General features: G+C 46.1%; 1 long non-coding RNA gene across 1 annotated transcript in view; it reads right to left on the bottom strand.

Moving 5' to 3' along the window:
- Window positions 1-1,295: 1,295 nt before the first annotated feature.
- LOC142187851 (uncharacterized) overlaps window positions 1,296-16,966 on the bottom strand; it is a 474,785-nt gene continuing 459,114 nt past the window's right edge. Inside the window, exons 2-3 of the long non-coding RNA XR_012712604.1 lie at window positions 1,382-1,406; window positions 1,296-1,314 (exon numbers count right to left, since the gene is read on the bottom strand). This is a non-coding gene — a long non-coding RNA (uncharacterized LOC142187851). The remainder of the gene's footprint in view (window positions 1,315-1,381; window positions 1,407-16,966) is intronic.

Below are 16,966 nucleotides of genomic sequence, written 5' to 3'. Positions count from 1 at the left end.
GCCCTATATAAACCAGCGGTCATTTTAAGTACAGTCATTTCACATCGCTCTTACTGCAGGGACAGACATCAGCAGGAGCTAGGGACAGTGTTAGAAAACAAATAAACGTTCAGGGAAATAGGATTACAAGTGAAGGGAAAGTATAGGGAGGAAATCAAAGAAGAATTTGTGGTGGTTGCAGTGTCATTAACAAAAGAAACTTAATACACATTGCAGCGCTCACTGACGCTATACTGCTACTCATTACTCATCCCTGTGTGTTCAAAGTGGAGCACAACAAGCCTTTTACAGCCAAAAGCAGTTAATTATCATCCACTATTACCTGCACTCATCTATTCTCACATTTATTTTAAAGGTGTTTATAAGGGAGGAAACAAATAAGAGACTCATTAGCGATTGTGTGCAGCATATACAGTATATTTACAGGCCATTTCTCAATACAATCTTGACAATAATCAAACATTCTTAGCCACTAATCTCTTCAGTTAGCGATTATGCTAACACTTACATAAAGGTGTTTATCAGTGGGGAAAAAAATTAGAGACGTTTTCTCTATTTTGTTTCCAGTATAAAATTACAGGCCATTTCTCAGTATGTTAGACAGAGAGACAACAGGCCATGCACAGGGTAGGGCCACAGTCCTAAATGTTTCTGGAAAAGCACTCGTCGTAGCAGAGTAAGGGGCCTTGGCAACAGGAGTCACTTACAGAGGACTGAGCTCTCAGTGTCAAGTCATGGTCGTGTCTTGACCAGTGACTCAGCGGTTGAAGACAGACTGAGCCTAGAGTCACTTATGAGCAGCTTTCTTCACTTGCATAGTGAAGAAGCTGCTCATCAGCAGCTAGACACAGAGCAGAACTTGAAACAGCAGGTGGTGACATACTTAGTGTACTCTTGACTTCTGGGCAGCCAAACTGGATTTGTGGCCACAACTTGCAGAGTTTGCCCTGGAAAAACTGTCCTACCCGGCCAGTAGTGTGGCATCAGAGCGGGTGTTTAGTGCTTACGGCCACCTAAAATTTGGAGTGACCCACTTTTGTGAAGATGAATCAGGTGTGGAATCAGCCAGGATCAGAACAGGTCACTGTATAGCCTCCTAAGGCTGTTGCTACCTCCACATTATATAGACTTGCCACTTTGTGGCCTACTCACGCTGCTGCCACTTCTGCCCACTGCCACTGGATGACTATATGGCCTCCTAATGCTGCTGCCACCTCCTCACTGCCACTAGGTCACTGTATGGCCTGGCAAAGTTGGTGCAATCTGCATACTCTGCCACTGGGTCACTGTAGGGCCTCCTCATGCTACTGCCCCCTCCCCACTCTGCCACTGGGTTATCGCATGGCATCACAAGGCTGCTACAGCCTCCACACTCTGTCACTGGGTTACTGTATGGCCTCCTCATGCTTCTGCTGCTTCCTAATGCTACTGCTACCACCCCACTGTACCACTGGGTTACTGTAAGGCCTCATAAGGCTGCTGCAACCTCCACAACCATCAACCTCCTGATACATTTAGCCCCAGTTACTGGACGAATACAGCCTACTGCACACTACTGCTGAGATGATCTGGGTTTTTAGGATCCAGAAGCTCTAGCAGTCTCTGATACCCAGGTCAGAGGGGAGACACATCGTAGGCTGCTCTCTTAGCTGTGTATACAGTGCTCACTGAGTGCTGTGTACACATCGATTGGGAAGGCAGGGACAGTAGGGACAATTTTGTGCAATCTGCTTAAAACTCGAAGGACATACCCTTGCAGAACTAGACAACCAACATTTGGACGTAAATACTCAATGCGCAGCCTGGAAATAGTTAATAAAATAAATATAAAATAATCTACCAGAATGATTTGTAAATTCTCCTTCTGGACATGGGATACAGTCATAGCAGCAGATGTGATGTCCTTCCTGGAGAACTTTTTGGGTTCCTGGCTGACAACGTACATTGCATTGACCTTTAGGGATCTAGAAATGAGTAAATAAATGAATGATATAAATTAATAGTCGGTCATTGAACACATTGAGGTAAACAAACATTATTAGAACTGAAGATGCCATTCTAAGGATAAATCCCCCGGGGAATAGTTGTATACTGATTCAGGAGTATATATAAAATTTACTTCTATGGGAATTATAGAAACAACATAGCTCAGTGAACTGTTTCCACCATGGTTGGTCCCATTGTCAGACTGAATTTAGACGGCCTCTGGAAAGGGTGAGAAGAAGTCACAATGACAGTCTGGATTTAGCCAGGCCTACAAGAAACATTGAAGCCTTCAGAGCTATTTTCTTACCTAGGGCTCTTTTAGTTGATACATTGGTTCTTCTTATATATTGACATGGTTGGTCTTGTAAAAAACATTATAAATATTGGTGAAGGTCTTCATAGTAACATACCGAGTTCTGTCTCCACGTTATTATCTGTGGATTAATATGCAGTTGCTTATCTTCTGGAAATGATGCGTCAAATTGTCCTATAGGTGTCCTGGACACTACAACATATTTTTCATACATTTTTGCCACCCAATTCCAAATCTCTAGTGATGTTATCCAATCTCCATTCTCATTTAGTGAATTCCTTTCTTCTTTTATGTACCGTGTTAGCTATAAAAGATAAACCAAGGTTGTAATAACAGCAACAAGGAAATCCCAATATATGGATCATGGATTATACAATATACAATATATTTAGGACTTTCTACAGTCCACAGGACCAGAGACAAGCCTGGACCTACTTACTGCTTATGAGCTCTAGAGCCCTTATCCAAATGTATCCCCCTCTACCCACATTAGTATTCCTGCCGAGAAGGGCAGGTCCAATTTTCTAACTCCTTTAGGGTCCTATTCACATGGATGAAAATGGTGAGGAATTTGGTGTGGAATTTCAGCACTGAAAAAAAAAGCCTCCCATTGACTTCAATGGGTTTCTTTTTCTGTTAGCAATGGCCTGGGAGATGCGGAAACTCCCAACAGTACCGATCATGTCAGCCCAATTCTAGAGCTAATGTAACTAGGGTTGAGCCTATCTTTCAGGATCATTTTTTAAAATCCAATTTTCCATCATTTTCCAGCCGATCCAGATCATGAAATTTGCTCGATCGACGATCGGGATCCGATCTTTTCCGATCCCGATCGCTCAACCCTATTCATGATACATACATGAATAGGGTTGAGCCAATCTTGAGATTTTAGAATCATTTTTAAAATCTGATTTTCTATCATTTTCCAGCTGATCCCGATCGTGAAATTTGCTCGATCGTCGATCGGGATCCGATCTTTCCCGATCCTGATCGTTCAACCCTAAAAGTAACCTAAACAGCACTAAACATGTTATCACTAGAGATGAGCGAGTAGTTAAATACTCGATATTCGATATTCGTTTCGAGTAGCTCCTCAATATTCGACTACTCGAATCGACTATCGAATCCTATTATACTGTATGGGGGAAAAATGCTCGTTTCAGGGGTAGGCAACATTCGATCAAATTGAACTTACCAAGTCCACGAGTGAGGGTCGGGCTGGATTCTCCGAGAAGTCTTCTCATTGCAGCGTCCTCGCGGCGTCTTCCGGCTCTGAATTCACTCTGCCAGGCATCGGGCCTGGGCAGAGCCGACTGCGCATGCCCGCACATGCGCAGTCGGCTCTGCCCAGGCCCGATGACTGGCAGAGTGAATTCAGAGCCAGAATACACCGCGGGGAAGCTGCAAGGAGAAGACTTCTAAAGGTAGGAGAGGAACCACTGTTGATTGGCCGACTGTATAGCATTCGGCCAATCAACACTGGTTCTGCATCGAGTTTTTCCATTCGAATAGCGAGTGGTATTCGACTGAGTACGAGTATTTCGAATACCATAGTATTCCATCGAATACCTACTCGCTCATCTCTAGTTATCACCAAAATATCTCATCATCGCTGTCCCCGCCTGCTCTATAATACAAGTAACCATCTTTCCCATTCTTTCTGTATTCTTCTCCTTCCAGTAAAGTGATTTATTAGAAATTGAATACCCGGCACTTCTTATACTCACTCTACTTTTATAGTAAGAGGTTTGTAAGGGATTTTTCTTTCCATTATTAACCCCTTCCCGCCGATGGCATTTTTTGATTTTCGTTTTTCGTTTTTGACTCCCCTCCTTCTAAACCCCATAACTTTTTTATTTCTCCGCTCCCAGAGTCATATGAGGTCTTAATTTTTGCGGGACAATTTTTTCTTCATGATGCCACCATTAATTATTCTATATAATGTACTGGGAAGCAGGAAAAAAATTCAGAATGTGGTGGATTTGAAGAAAAAATGCATTTCTGCGACTTTCTTACGGGCTTTGGTTTTACAGCGTTCACTGTGCAGCCAAAATAACATGTCCCCTGTATTCTGTGTTTCGGTACGGTTCCATGGATACCAAATTTATATGGTTTTATTTACATTTTGACCCCTAAAAAAAATTCCAAAACGGTGTTAAAAAATTTTTTTTCTAAAAGTCACCATATTCCGACGGCCGTAACTTTTTTATACATAGTTGTACGGGGATGCATAGGGCGTCTTTTTTTGCGGGGCCAGGTGTACTTTTTAGTTCTACCATTTTCGGGAAATGTTATTGCTTTGATCACTTTTTATTCAAATTTTTATCAGAATTAAAACAGTGAAAAAACGGCAGTTTGGCACTTTTGACTATTTTTCCTGCTACGGCGTTTACCGAACAGGAAAAATATTTTTATAGATTTGTAGAGCGGGCGATTTCGGACGTGGGGATACCTAACATGTATATGTTTCACAGTTTTTAACTACTTTTATATGTGTTCTAGGGAAAGGGGGGTGATTTGAACTTTTAATACTTTTTATATTTTTTTATATTTTTTTTTTACTTTTTTTTTTTTTTTTTTTTGCATTTATTAGACCCCCTAGGGGTGTTGAACCCCAGGGGGTCTGATCACTAATGCAATGCATTACAATGCTAATGCATTGCAATGCATTGCAAAAAATCATCATCTCTTTTGCAGGCTGTATACACCAGCCTGCAAAAGAGAGAATTTGCAGACTGGCTGGGAGCCCTTAACAAGGCTCCCGGCTGTCATGGCAACGGGGGTCGGCCCTGGAGCATGCTCCAGGAGCCGGCGATCCTTGCCAAAATGGCGGCGCCCATGCGCCGCCGGGAGGATGGCGCCTCCGGCGCCTTTGACAGCAGCGCCGGAGGGGTTAATGCCTCCGATCGGTCCGGGGACGGATCGGAGGCATTAGAGCCGGTTGTCTACTGCTTAAAGCAGTAGACACCCGGCGGCTATGACGGCCGCCCGGCTCCCGGGCGGTCGCCATAGTTACAGACCCGACACGCGCCGTACTATTACGGCGCATGTCGGGAAGGGGTTAAGGAAAGCGTTCAGCTCATGTAAAGCCTGAGCCATAATATAGACAGCAGTGTACACAAGGTAAGGAGTTGTGTCTCCAGAAAAATTATACTTCATGTCATATTTCTTCTCATCTGAACAGTTATGAAATGCATCTCTATAATATAATGGTATAAGGGTGTCCTTTAATTTGTTTCCTGAAAAGCAATTGAATACAATCATCCAGATCTCTTCCAGTATCCCATCAGATGGTCGGTGGGGTATATAAAGAATATTCAGAAACTCTTTCCCAGTAATATTGTATCTGGGGATGGAAAACACTAAACTACAATTCGCTAGAACTCCGCTTGACCGGGATATTCCCATGTCATTAAGTCACTGAAATTGAATTAACATGTAACAAAACATCCCACCCAACGGAAAAAACAAACTGGACGCACACACCAAAGTACGATGGGATAAAGCGGCCACAACAGCCAATTTATTGATTAATTACACATATCATGAACAACAACACTTTATTAGAGGAAGGTCGAGCAGGGTCAGCATAGTAAAAATGGGCAGTCCGTCCGCAATCTCCCAGCCGCAACGCGCCGACACGGGATAGGACAAAACCTGGTACTGCCTTGTACTCCATCTTAAACATTAATAACTTTATTATCGTGCTAAACAAAGACATGGCAGAGGTACCCTTCACCATGGGTCCCCCATATTGTACACCGGAACTCGGAATTACAGCATGCCCTGCCTGACCTTCCCACCGCCGGCTGTCGTGACAGAAATGACGGTTGACCTGAAAAAGAAAGAAAAAACAACAAGACACCAAAACAAGACCCCAGGGTACAAGAAAGAAAAAAAAAAAAAAAAAAAAAACGCCAAAGAGGGAGGGAGGGAGGGAAAGTTCCAGGTGAGGAGTGAACAAGGGGCTGGGAAGGGACAAACACTAAATAGCCCCCCTTATGGTAAACAAACCCACCCCTGACCGGCCACTAACCCCAAACAAACCCACTCCCGCCAAAATATTAACCCCTGTAGCAAAACCTATACCTGCATGACTTGCAAAATCCCTGTCATGCGGGCCTATGCTGAATGCTCCAGCTCCGGCCCTTCCTTGACCGGGATATTCCCATGTCATTAAGTCACTGAAATTGAATTAACATGTAACAAAACATCCCACCCAACGGAAAAAACAAACTGGACGCACACACCAAAGTACGATGGGATAAAGCGGCCACAACAGCCAATTTATTGATTAATTACACATATCATGAACAACAACACTTTATTAGAGGAAGGTCGAGCAGGGTCAGCATAGTAAAAATGGGCAGTCCGTCCGCAATCTCCCAGCCGCAACGCGCCGACACGGGATAGGACAAAACCTGGTACTGCCTTGTACTCCATCTTAAACATTAATAACTTTATTATCGTGCTAAACAAAGACATGGCAGAGGTACCCTTCACCATGGGTCCCCCATATTGTACACCGGAACTCGGAATTACAGCATGCCCTGCCTGACCTTCCCACCGCCAACACTATCATGTGTGATCCCTTACACATGATAGTCCGCCCAAACGCACAGAGCTTTTTCGACACCCTCCTGCAAGGCTAAGATCCAAATGTCATACCCCACATCATTGAGGTGAACCCCATCTCGACTCAAGTGGCCGCTGTGTGGAACTTCTAAATCCTTATGGCGAACAACTATACCCCCATTGCGAGCCACAAAGGCCGAAACAGAGGTGTTAACTTTTCGCCTGGCCTTATTCAATTTAACAACAGATCGCGCATGGCGCCAAGACAATCTTGCGACTATTTCGGACCACACTATCACGACACCCGGGTACATGGACCATATGCGAAGCAGATCATATTTAATATCTCTGATGAGCTCACGGGAGGAACGAACGCCAAGATCATTACCGCCCGTATGAATCACCAGGACGTTTGGGGGTCGATCCATCAGGGAATGAAAATGCAAAATAGGTAACAATGCTTGCCACAACATGCCCCTCCTACCTATCCATCTCACTACAGCTTGCGTACGGGGAAAACCCAGTTGCCTACCATTAGGCCTAACTGCGGCTCTGAGGGCTCCCCAATGCACATAAGAGTGCCCCACTATCCAGACCAGGCACGGGGCAGCATCTGAAAGAAAATGCAGTAAAAAGGAACAAGAGTAATACAACAGAAATAATAGGCAACCGAAATACTAAAAACAAACAAATCAATCTGCAGAAGCAGACGGGGGGCAGGTCTGCAGCAAATGAGGACGAATGTACAGGCGATAGCGTGTAGAAGCCCAACGGCCAATGCGCATGACCGCAGCTTCCGGCAATCCGCATCTGGCGGCCTCAGTGGCCGCTCCAATGCGAAAAGAATGAGTATTATATTGATCAGGCGACATGCCTAAACTGCTCAAGACTTTACGAAAAAGTGCAACAAATTGAAAGCGAGAAAGGGCTTTACCCGACTCGTGAATCAAAAAGGCCCCGCCGAAGGCGGGCCGCATGGACAAAAACCTCTTAACCGAAGCAACTGGACAAGAAGAGGCACAAGGGACAGGGAACAAACGGACGATGACACCTCTACCCTCCTGATCCGTTTTGCTACGCGAGATCTGACAAGAGACGGCATCCCCGACCACCGAAACGTGAGACCACAACAAACCATCATGAGCTAGGGTAGAAGAACTGACCAATTCACTAATACGAAATGCCCCAAAAAATGCTAAAGAAAACGCGACCCCAAACAACTGAGCTTCGTAAACATCCCTACATACAACCAACAGTTTTGAAAAAATGGCTTCCAGCAAATCAAAAGACACCGGGCGCCTCGCGTCCGGGGGGTGCGAGGAACGTCTGAAACCCACAAGAGCCCGTCGGACCAAGAAATGCTTGGTGGTATCGGGCAAGCCAAAAAATTTTAGCCAAAAAGAGAGCGCCGACAGGCTCCTGCAAGCGACAGACTTCGACCTACCCTGAGAAAAAGAAGAACCCAGCCATGAAAGTACTAATGAAACCGGGGCACCCGAGTAACAGTCATGCCCTACCGTACTGCAAACACACGACCACTCTTGCCAGATCCGGGAATAGGCATTCCACGTGGACGGACAAAGGGAGCGACCCACCAAGGTCAGGGCTGTCCGAACGCCAGATCCCAGAGGTGACCCGGGCAAGGGATTCCATGAAGTTCTGCCTCCGGTGCCAAGGCCCGAAAACGATCCCACTGAAAGCGAGAAAGAGCGTCAGCGATAGAATTAGTCACCCCTGGAACATGACGAGCGGACAGCCAAACATTAAAAGATAAACAAGTAAGGACCAAGTGACGAACAAGACGAATGACAGGAGGAGAAGAAGCAGTTAAATGGTTCAACACATTCACCACGGAGAGATTGTCGCACCAAAAATGAACACGCCTATTGCAAAACAATGGACCCCAAACTTCTACTGCAGCGACAATAGGAAAGAGTTCGAGTAATGTGAGGTTACGGGTAAAACCGGCCTGTTTCCAAGAAATGGGCCACTCGTCAGCAAACCATTGACCCTGAAAATAAGCTCCAAAGCCAAGACTGCCAGAGGCGTCGGTATGTAAAGAAAGGTCAACATTGTCACACCAGTCTTCTTGCCACACCGACTTGCCATTGAACTGAGCGAGAAAGGAAGACCAAACCCGCAAATCAGACCGGTGTTCGGCCGTAATCCTCACGAAATGGGCAGGGCTAGAAATTCCCGCCGTCGCTTGCGCCAAGCGCCGACAAAATATTCTCCCCATAGGGATGATGCGACATGCGAAATTAAGCTTACCGAGGACAGACTGCAATTGGCGCAACCGAACTTTCCTGTAAGCTACCAACTGATCCACCTCCTTGCGTAACACCTCAACCTTATCCATAGGCAATCTACATTCCATAGCAATGGAATCGATCTCTATGCCCAGGAATTTAAGGTTGGTGGTCGGTCCCTCCGTCTTTTCAGGAGACAGAGGTATGCCAAAACGGCGGGCTACGTGCTGTAATGTAGAAAGAAGGACCGAGCACACCTGAGAACCTGCCGGACCAATACACAAAAAATCGTCTAGGTAATGTAAAATAGAGTGTAACTTGGACTCCTCCCTGACGACCCACTCAACAAATGTGGCAAAACGCTCAAAATAAGAACACGATATTGCGCAACCCATCGGGAGGCACCTATCTACATAGTAAGAGCCCTCCCAATGGAAACCCAGTAAAAATAAACTGTCAGGGTGAATAGGAAGGAGGCGAAATGCAGATTCCACGTCCGCTTTGGCCATAAGGGCCCCAGGACCGCAGCGTCTCACCCAATCCACCGCCCTGTCAAATGACACATATGACACAGAGCACAACTCCTCGTCAATACCGTCATTAACGGACAATCCCTTAGGGAACGACAGGTGGTGGATCAGGCGAAATCTATTCGCCTCCTTCTTGGGAACGACACCTAAAGGCGAAATATGAAGATTCCGGAAAGGAGGAACAGCAAAGGGCCCTGCAATCCGACCAAGTGACAGCTCTTTATCTAGCTTCTCAGACACCACTTCAGGACGCATGCGAGCCGACTTCAGATTACGATAACATGGTACAGAAAACGGAACCTCAGAGGGGATGACAAAACCGTCCCTAAACCCGTCCAACAAAAACTGAGCCGTGCATCGATCAGGATAACTATTTAGATAGGGAAGCATCGGGTCTAGCTGAACCGGTGTCATCCCTTTTCGTAACGGCATCAGACTGCTTTGCTCTAAGTTTTTTAAAACAGTGTGACCCTGCATGCGATCCCCCACAATGAGAGCATTCGTGTTTAAAGCGGCAGGTGCTGCCGAACCGGCACTGACCTTCATTGAATTGCCAACAATAACCGGGACGTTGCACAGCGGAGGACGCCTGTCCCGAAGAAGGCACCCCTGCACCGGATCGAAATGGCTGAGGCGGTAACCTGGCAGCCACCATGAGACTCATCCACAAATTAATGTCTTTGTGATCCCACCGGATTGAAGGCCGGACCGCCTTCCTCTGACGAAACTGCTCGTCATATCGAATCCATGCGGTCCCGCCATAAACCCGGTAGGCCTCACCTATAGATTCCTCATAGCAGAATAAAGCCGAACAGTGCTGAGGGGCCTTCTCACCTATGATACTGGCCAATATGTGAAATGCCTGTAACCAATTTGCGAAAGTACGCGGTATCAAGCGATACCGGCGTCTTTCTTCCTCCTCTTTCTTGGACTCAGTGAGTTTGACTCTGTCTAAATTGAACTTCTCAAGAGGCAAAAGAGAAAATATCTCCACATATTCATCCTTCCATATCCTCTCTCTAACCTCCAGCTTAACATGCGCCCCTAAGGGGCCACTGAAACAAAGGTAGATCTCGCCCTTCGCTGCATCATCTAATCTGACCGGATCAACCGCCACCTCACCCTGCGACGTCCCCGCCGTCTCAGCGCCAGCAACAATCGGCACAAGAGGCGAAGGTGCAGGAACAGCCGCAGGAGGAGGGGCCGGGGCCGGAGTAACCCAAGCAGAAGCAGGAGATGGAGAACTAACTGTTGGTACATAACTATCAATAAACTGCCTCACACTAGCAAATAGGGTAGACAAAGGGTCCGGGGAGGGGGAATAATTAGCTGAAGGGCAAGAAGGGTTCAGGGAGGGGAGAAGCCCTGACCGCAAAGAAAGAAGGGGGTGGTGTGACTCACCAGGCTGGCTCCGGTGGAGCGCCGAGGCAGCCGCAGCTCCGGATTCGTCTGGAACGTGGCCCAAATCCCGGTAGTCGACCTCATCATCAGAGGAGGAAGGAGGAGACCTGGTGTGATGATGGTGGGAGGCACGGCGGCCGCCGCGGACAGGTCTGTGAAGATCTGGCTCCTGGAGCGTGGCCGTAGTGGACCGCTGTGGGTGACGATGCTGAAGCTCAGATGCCGGATCCTGATGGGCAGCAGGCAGTGTAGAGGAGCGCTGGTCAGCTGGCACTGGGGACAATGCAGGCCGAGACTCCGCCCCCCGTGGGCGAGCCGCTGCACGAGATTTCTTTGCAGCCCTTCTCTTAATCCTTTGGCTTGGGCCTGCAGAGGGTCGGGATGTGGAGGGAGAGCGCTCTGGAAGGCGGAGCTCGCGATCCGGAGGCTCCGCCTCCGTAGCCATGGCGTCAGATCGGCGTCTTCCGGTGGGCGGGGCCAGAATTGCAGAAGGCCCGGCTGCATCGCGAGATCCCGACGCAGCCGCTGACGTCACCACGCCGGGAGTAGGAGGGGCTGAAGCAGCTAGGCCGGAGACCACCGCGGAGGTAGGGGAGCCATGGCGCCGTGTGGATGGATTCCGCCGGCTCCGCACTGTCTCACCTCGGGAGGTCTGCGCATCGGAGACAGCTGCAGGAGGCGGCGGGTCCCTTGAGGGGCTCCGGGCACGGCGCCGACGCTTCGGAGAGGCAGATGGGCTGAGGCGCTGCGGCGGTCGTGACGGCCTGGCGGGTCTGGATGAAGCAGCCGGAGGGGGCACCGCTGGAGGGGACGAGACATCAGGAGGTGAATCAGGCAAGGCCGCTAACAAAGTGCTGCGCAGCCAAGCCGCTCCATGAAGGGCAGAGAGACGCCGGATGGAGTCCTGCAGGATTTGTTCGTCCGACATGACAGCGCTGGGGAAAGTTCCAGGTGAGGAGTGAACAAGGGGCTGGGAAGGGACAAACACTAAATAGCCCCCCTTATGGTAAACAAACCCACCCCTGACCGGCCACTAACCCCAAACAAACCCACTCCCGCCAAAATATTAACCCCTGTAGCAAAACCTATACCTGCATGACTTGCAAAATCCCTGTCATGCGGGCCTATGCTGAATGCTCCAGCTCCGGCCCTTCCTTTCTTCGTGCAGGATAAGCTCATATACAAGCGACCATGAATTTGGAAGTAGAAGAGTCTTGTTATTTAGGACATGAGCTATATGATATAAAAACTTGATATAAGTCATAGTATAGGTGCCGCATATAATAATAACATCAGTAGATGATTCCTGTAAAGCTTTAGGGACATTCTTATAACTATCCTTAGATACAAGAATGGTGAACTCCACACAAATCTGACGAGATGTAAATTGTCGGATGATCTGCTGTAACTCATGCCGTCCACTGTCATCATCTGATGTGATAATCCCAACCCAATTCCATTGGAATCTTTCCAGAAGCTTCACAAATGCTGAAATTTGTATCTTGTCATTGGGAACTGTTCGGAAGAGGTTTGGATAAAGCCTTTTATCACTTAGAAGAGGATCTCGTGCCCCAAAACTGATCTAAGATATAGGGAAAATCATAACAGCATATCACATGACACCATAGGGTTAAATCAACATGTCAGGAGACTTCAAAAACTGCCACCAATCTGGATGAGCTGTGATGCGGCGCAGAAGGAGAGAGTTCAGTTTGATTCTTTGCTTAAAGTTTTTCATTTCCACCACTCCCATCTCCTGCACCTTGTTTCTTTCTATTCCTCAAATAGTTAATTCTAGTTTGAGTGACAGCCTGTTTACCAATCAAACCTAGGGTGGGTTTTTGGCTTCCAATATACAGACCATCAGCCCACATAGGCTTGCTGGCTGTTGTGACTCTGTCCTTAGACTTTGTCCCTGCTAAGCTCCTCTTCTGCTACTATTATATTACTCACCTCTGATCCTTGGCTTCCCTGTGACTACTCTTTGGATTATGATTTTGTACTGCTTTGTCTCTCTGACCCTTGGCTTACTGACTCCTCTTCTGTGTTTTTTGTCTTGTATGTATTCTGCGTCATCACTTATATCTAGGAAGGGCTTGTTGACCAGTTGTCCTCTGCTGCCTAGGGCAGTGAGGAAAGCAGGTAGGGGCAAGGGTGGGTTCAGCATAGGGCTCACTGTCTTGTTGTGCCCATCCCCCAGGGTTCAACAGCAGCTACTGGGAATTGCTACTCTAACATTCTCTTACATCCACACTATCAAAAAATAATCCTTTATGGTGACCACCTCAAAAAAATAATAAAAATTAAAATAATAAAAATCAAAATTTTCCACATATCAAAATTGGTTCCAATAAAAACTACAACAAAGTGAACAGTGTATAAACAAATTTCAAAAATAATGATAGAAATGGAGATTTTTGTTTCACATGTGTGTTAATGAAAATGTTCACCAACATAGACATCTATAGAGGTCAAGGAATATGAGGGGAAGTGAACCTATAGGAGATGAGAATTGGAGTCTAGGGAGGAGGTGTGGGGAAGGAAGTTTGGAAGGTGGCAGAGTAATAAAGCGAGTTCCAGAGGAGCCATACTTGGCGGGTGCCATTATAGATGGTCACAGGAGGGGAGAGTGCTATTAACCTTATATTTGGGCCTGCACGAGGAGTACAGGGCACATATGCATGATAGCATAATGGGGCCCATGCTTATTTTACCACTTCGAGGCAATAGCAATACATTCTATCAAAGGTCTTCTCTGTATCCAATGACATTACCATCATCGGTGTTTAAGAGCACTGATCGTAATGGATAGTGGAGAAGGCCTTCAAAGTGTTGTCTTGCGCCTCTCTATGGGGGATGAAGCCCATTTTGTAGAGGTAAGTCTGCCATTTTCCCCCATTCTGTTGGCTATCAACTTAGTGTACAGTTTGGCATCTGTATTGATCAAAGAGATAGGTGGCTGGGGGAAGGAAGGAAGGAAGGAAGGAAGGAAGGAAGGAAGGAAGGAAGGAAGGAAGGAAGGAAGGAAGGAAGGAAGGAAGGAAGGAAGGAAGGAAGGAAGGAAGGAAGGAAGGAAGGAAGGATTAGGTGAATCCACGTTAAAGGTTGGCAACATAACTGGGGCCACAATTTTGAAAACAATTTTGCCTAGCCAATTTTTGTTTGCAATTATTTCCAATTTGCCTCTTAGAATTTTTATTTTTTTTTTCTGACCCTACCTGTGTATATCCATATATACCTAACAGCTGGGCCATAGGGAGAGTCATGACCAAGCGGAAATCTCCAATAAATCCAACCACTGCGTCATTCTCCATACATGAGTAGTTTGGAGCTGTTACTGTGTGTCTGGACAGTATCTGCAGAACATCTTTTATAACTTTATTCTCATTTCCACAAGAGTCATATATATGATATCCCAGAGTGATATTGGGCAGAAGATCTGAGCGAGTATTAATTTCTTCAATAGCAAAAAGAAAAGCCGCCAGATGTAAATATTCTCTTGGGACAGCTCTGTGAAATAATATACAGACATTATGTAAGTAGACATGTGTTATACTTGTATCCTAACTGGTACATATATAACATATGCACATTCCTGGCACTGCCTTGGGGGGGGGGGGGGGACACATAGATAGACAACAAATAGAAATGTAATAAGGTTAAAAATCTGAAATATTAAAGGAATGTAATATTTAATTTAATTTAAAAATTGACACACGCCCCAAAGTGTTACAAAAACAAGTACAAACCATTATACAGCTCTGTCACTAATATGGATATAAATATAAAGAAAAGTTATGGGTCTCAGAATAGGTTACCCCATGTAATAAAGATATATATTGCTCATTGAAAATGATGAAAACAAAATCGAAGAAGCGACGTCAGAATAGCATACAGATTGCCTATAGTGTGGACACATCAGCAAAATACATGCAGATCATGCCTCCTGACAACCCCAGAGCCAAAAAATAGGGGGACAAGGAGAAATAACTCTGCAAAAAACTAGCTACAGCTTCAGTTAAGCTGCACAAAATGGCGCCAGACAAAAGAGGAGATTTTGAGGGGCAGGAGGACTCTGAGGCAGGTAGCAGCCCTGAAATCCACACCGCACTGCTATTCTGGTCCTTCCTCGCCAAGGCCCTATCATAAGCCATGACTCCCATCTTTCTGATATAAAGATGGAGGTGTACCGCCTGAGAGATAGAATCAATGTAATTGGATCTATGCAAGTGGCCATACTTACCTTCAATGAGGTCATTAGGTAAGGCTATGCTGCATAGACGTGGACTGTTAATACTACACTCTCCATGATAGAGGTCAAGAAAATAGAGGACAGGGGAAAAATGTCATAATACTAGTATTACCTGGAGCTGTGTCCCTCTCTGCTCTACCAGAGGTAGCTTTACAGAATTTGACATCCATCCTGGGTGAGGCAAGAGCAGCTATGCTCTGTATAAAATGCATACATCACTCTCTCCACCATTCCCCTAAAGATGGGGATCTACTGAGAGATACTGTTTGCGGCTTCTTCAGCTTTAGGGATGCCGCAGACCTTTTTAGCAGGCCACCAGATAGGTTAAAGGGGTACAGTATGAAACAGACTCTATTGTCCTCTACCAAGATTTAACAGCATCCACCCCATTTAAGAGAAAATTGGTAAGTCCACTGACAGATCATCTCAGAACGGAGAAAATCTTAAGTAAATGGCTTTTTCCTTTAGGTTGACTTTTTAAGTTGAAGGAAAACCCTTCACCATTCACCTCTTGGAGGACCTGAATCAAGCTTGGACCTTATTGGAGAAGAAGGGGAAGAAGGAAGTCCAAACTCAATATCCGCATTCCGTTCTACAGCCAGCAGATTTCCACCTGTGAATACCAGTAAGGGGTCTCGGACATCTCTACCATACTGAGAGCCAGTACCAAAATGACTTTTGCTCGCGGTCTTCCCTATATTAGTTCCTTTGGACCTGTGAAATTGGTCATCTCAGTCACAAGTGGATATTGCATCCAAGAGTGATGTGATCTTGTGTCAGACTTCTGTGTGTTTCTCCTCCACCTACATAACAGCTAGTTTAGAACAGCACCTTTCTGGACTCTCAGCAGTGTCTCCTTCACATTATTTACAGAGACAGATCCCCAGTAATGATGTGGACCCTACTCAATCTATTTCTCCTAGTCAGAGCAGTCTTCCTTATTGTCTGATGACAAAATGACTGTTGGTGGTGAAGGTAGTAGTGGCAGGGGTGTGGTACTATTACTACTACTACTACTACTACTACTACTACTACTACTACTACTACTACTACTACTACTACTACTACTACTACTACTGCTGTTGCTGCTGCTGCTAGTCTTTCTTTTAGGGGAGCTAGGGGAATATCTGAACATGAGAATTCTGAGAGTGTGCATGGCCATGAGGATGATGAAAAAGATAGCAAGATAATTGATGTATTATTTATTAAAACTAATAAATAATATCCTGCGGAGCCTAACTGGGCTCTGCACCGCAGAGTTACCCTGATGTGAACAGGAGCGAACAGTTAGCATCACTGCCAGGCTACAATACCATCCGGGTATTCACAGTAACTAATAGATGAGACCTCTGCTGCAGCAGCTAGAAACATAGAATCTAACTAAGAGTATAAACTGGGGAAGGGAGACCCACTTCCACATAGACACAACATACAAACACACTGGCTGCAGGGTCAAACACACAAGACACACTGCAACTACAGTATTTCAAAGGCAGCTTGCTGCCCAAACCAAGTTCCTGCACACACACAGGACGCACATTAGATGAGGCTAGCGCACTGGGTTGCTAAAACTGCCTCCTCAAATGGAGGGAAGGCGGACCTGATCAGCAAGCCTAGGTGTCAGGGGCAGAGGTCATTGCCTGCCACAATTGTCAGTCAT

Source organism: Leptodactylus fuscus, chromosome 1 (assembly GCF_031893055.1).
Source record: "Leptodactylus fuscus isolate aLepFus1 chromosome 1, aLepFus1.hap2, whole genome shotgun sequence".
NCBI classification, from domain to species: Eukaryota; Metazoa; Chordata; class Amphibia; order Anura; family Leptodactylidae; genus Leptodactylus; species Leptodactylus fuscus.
This window is presented reverse-complemented; position numbering and strand designations above follow the sequence as displayed.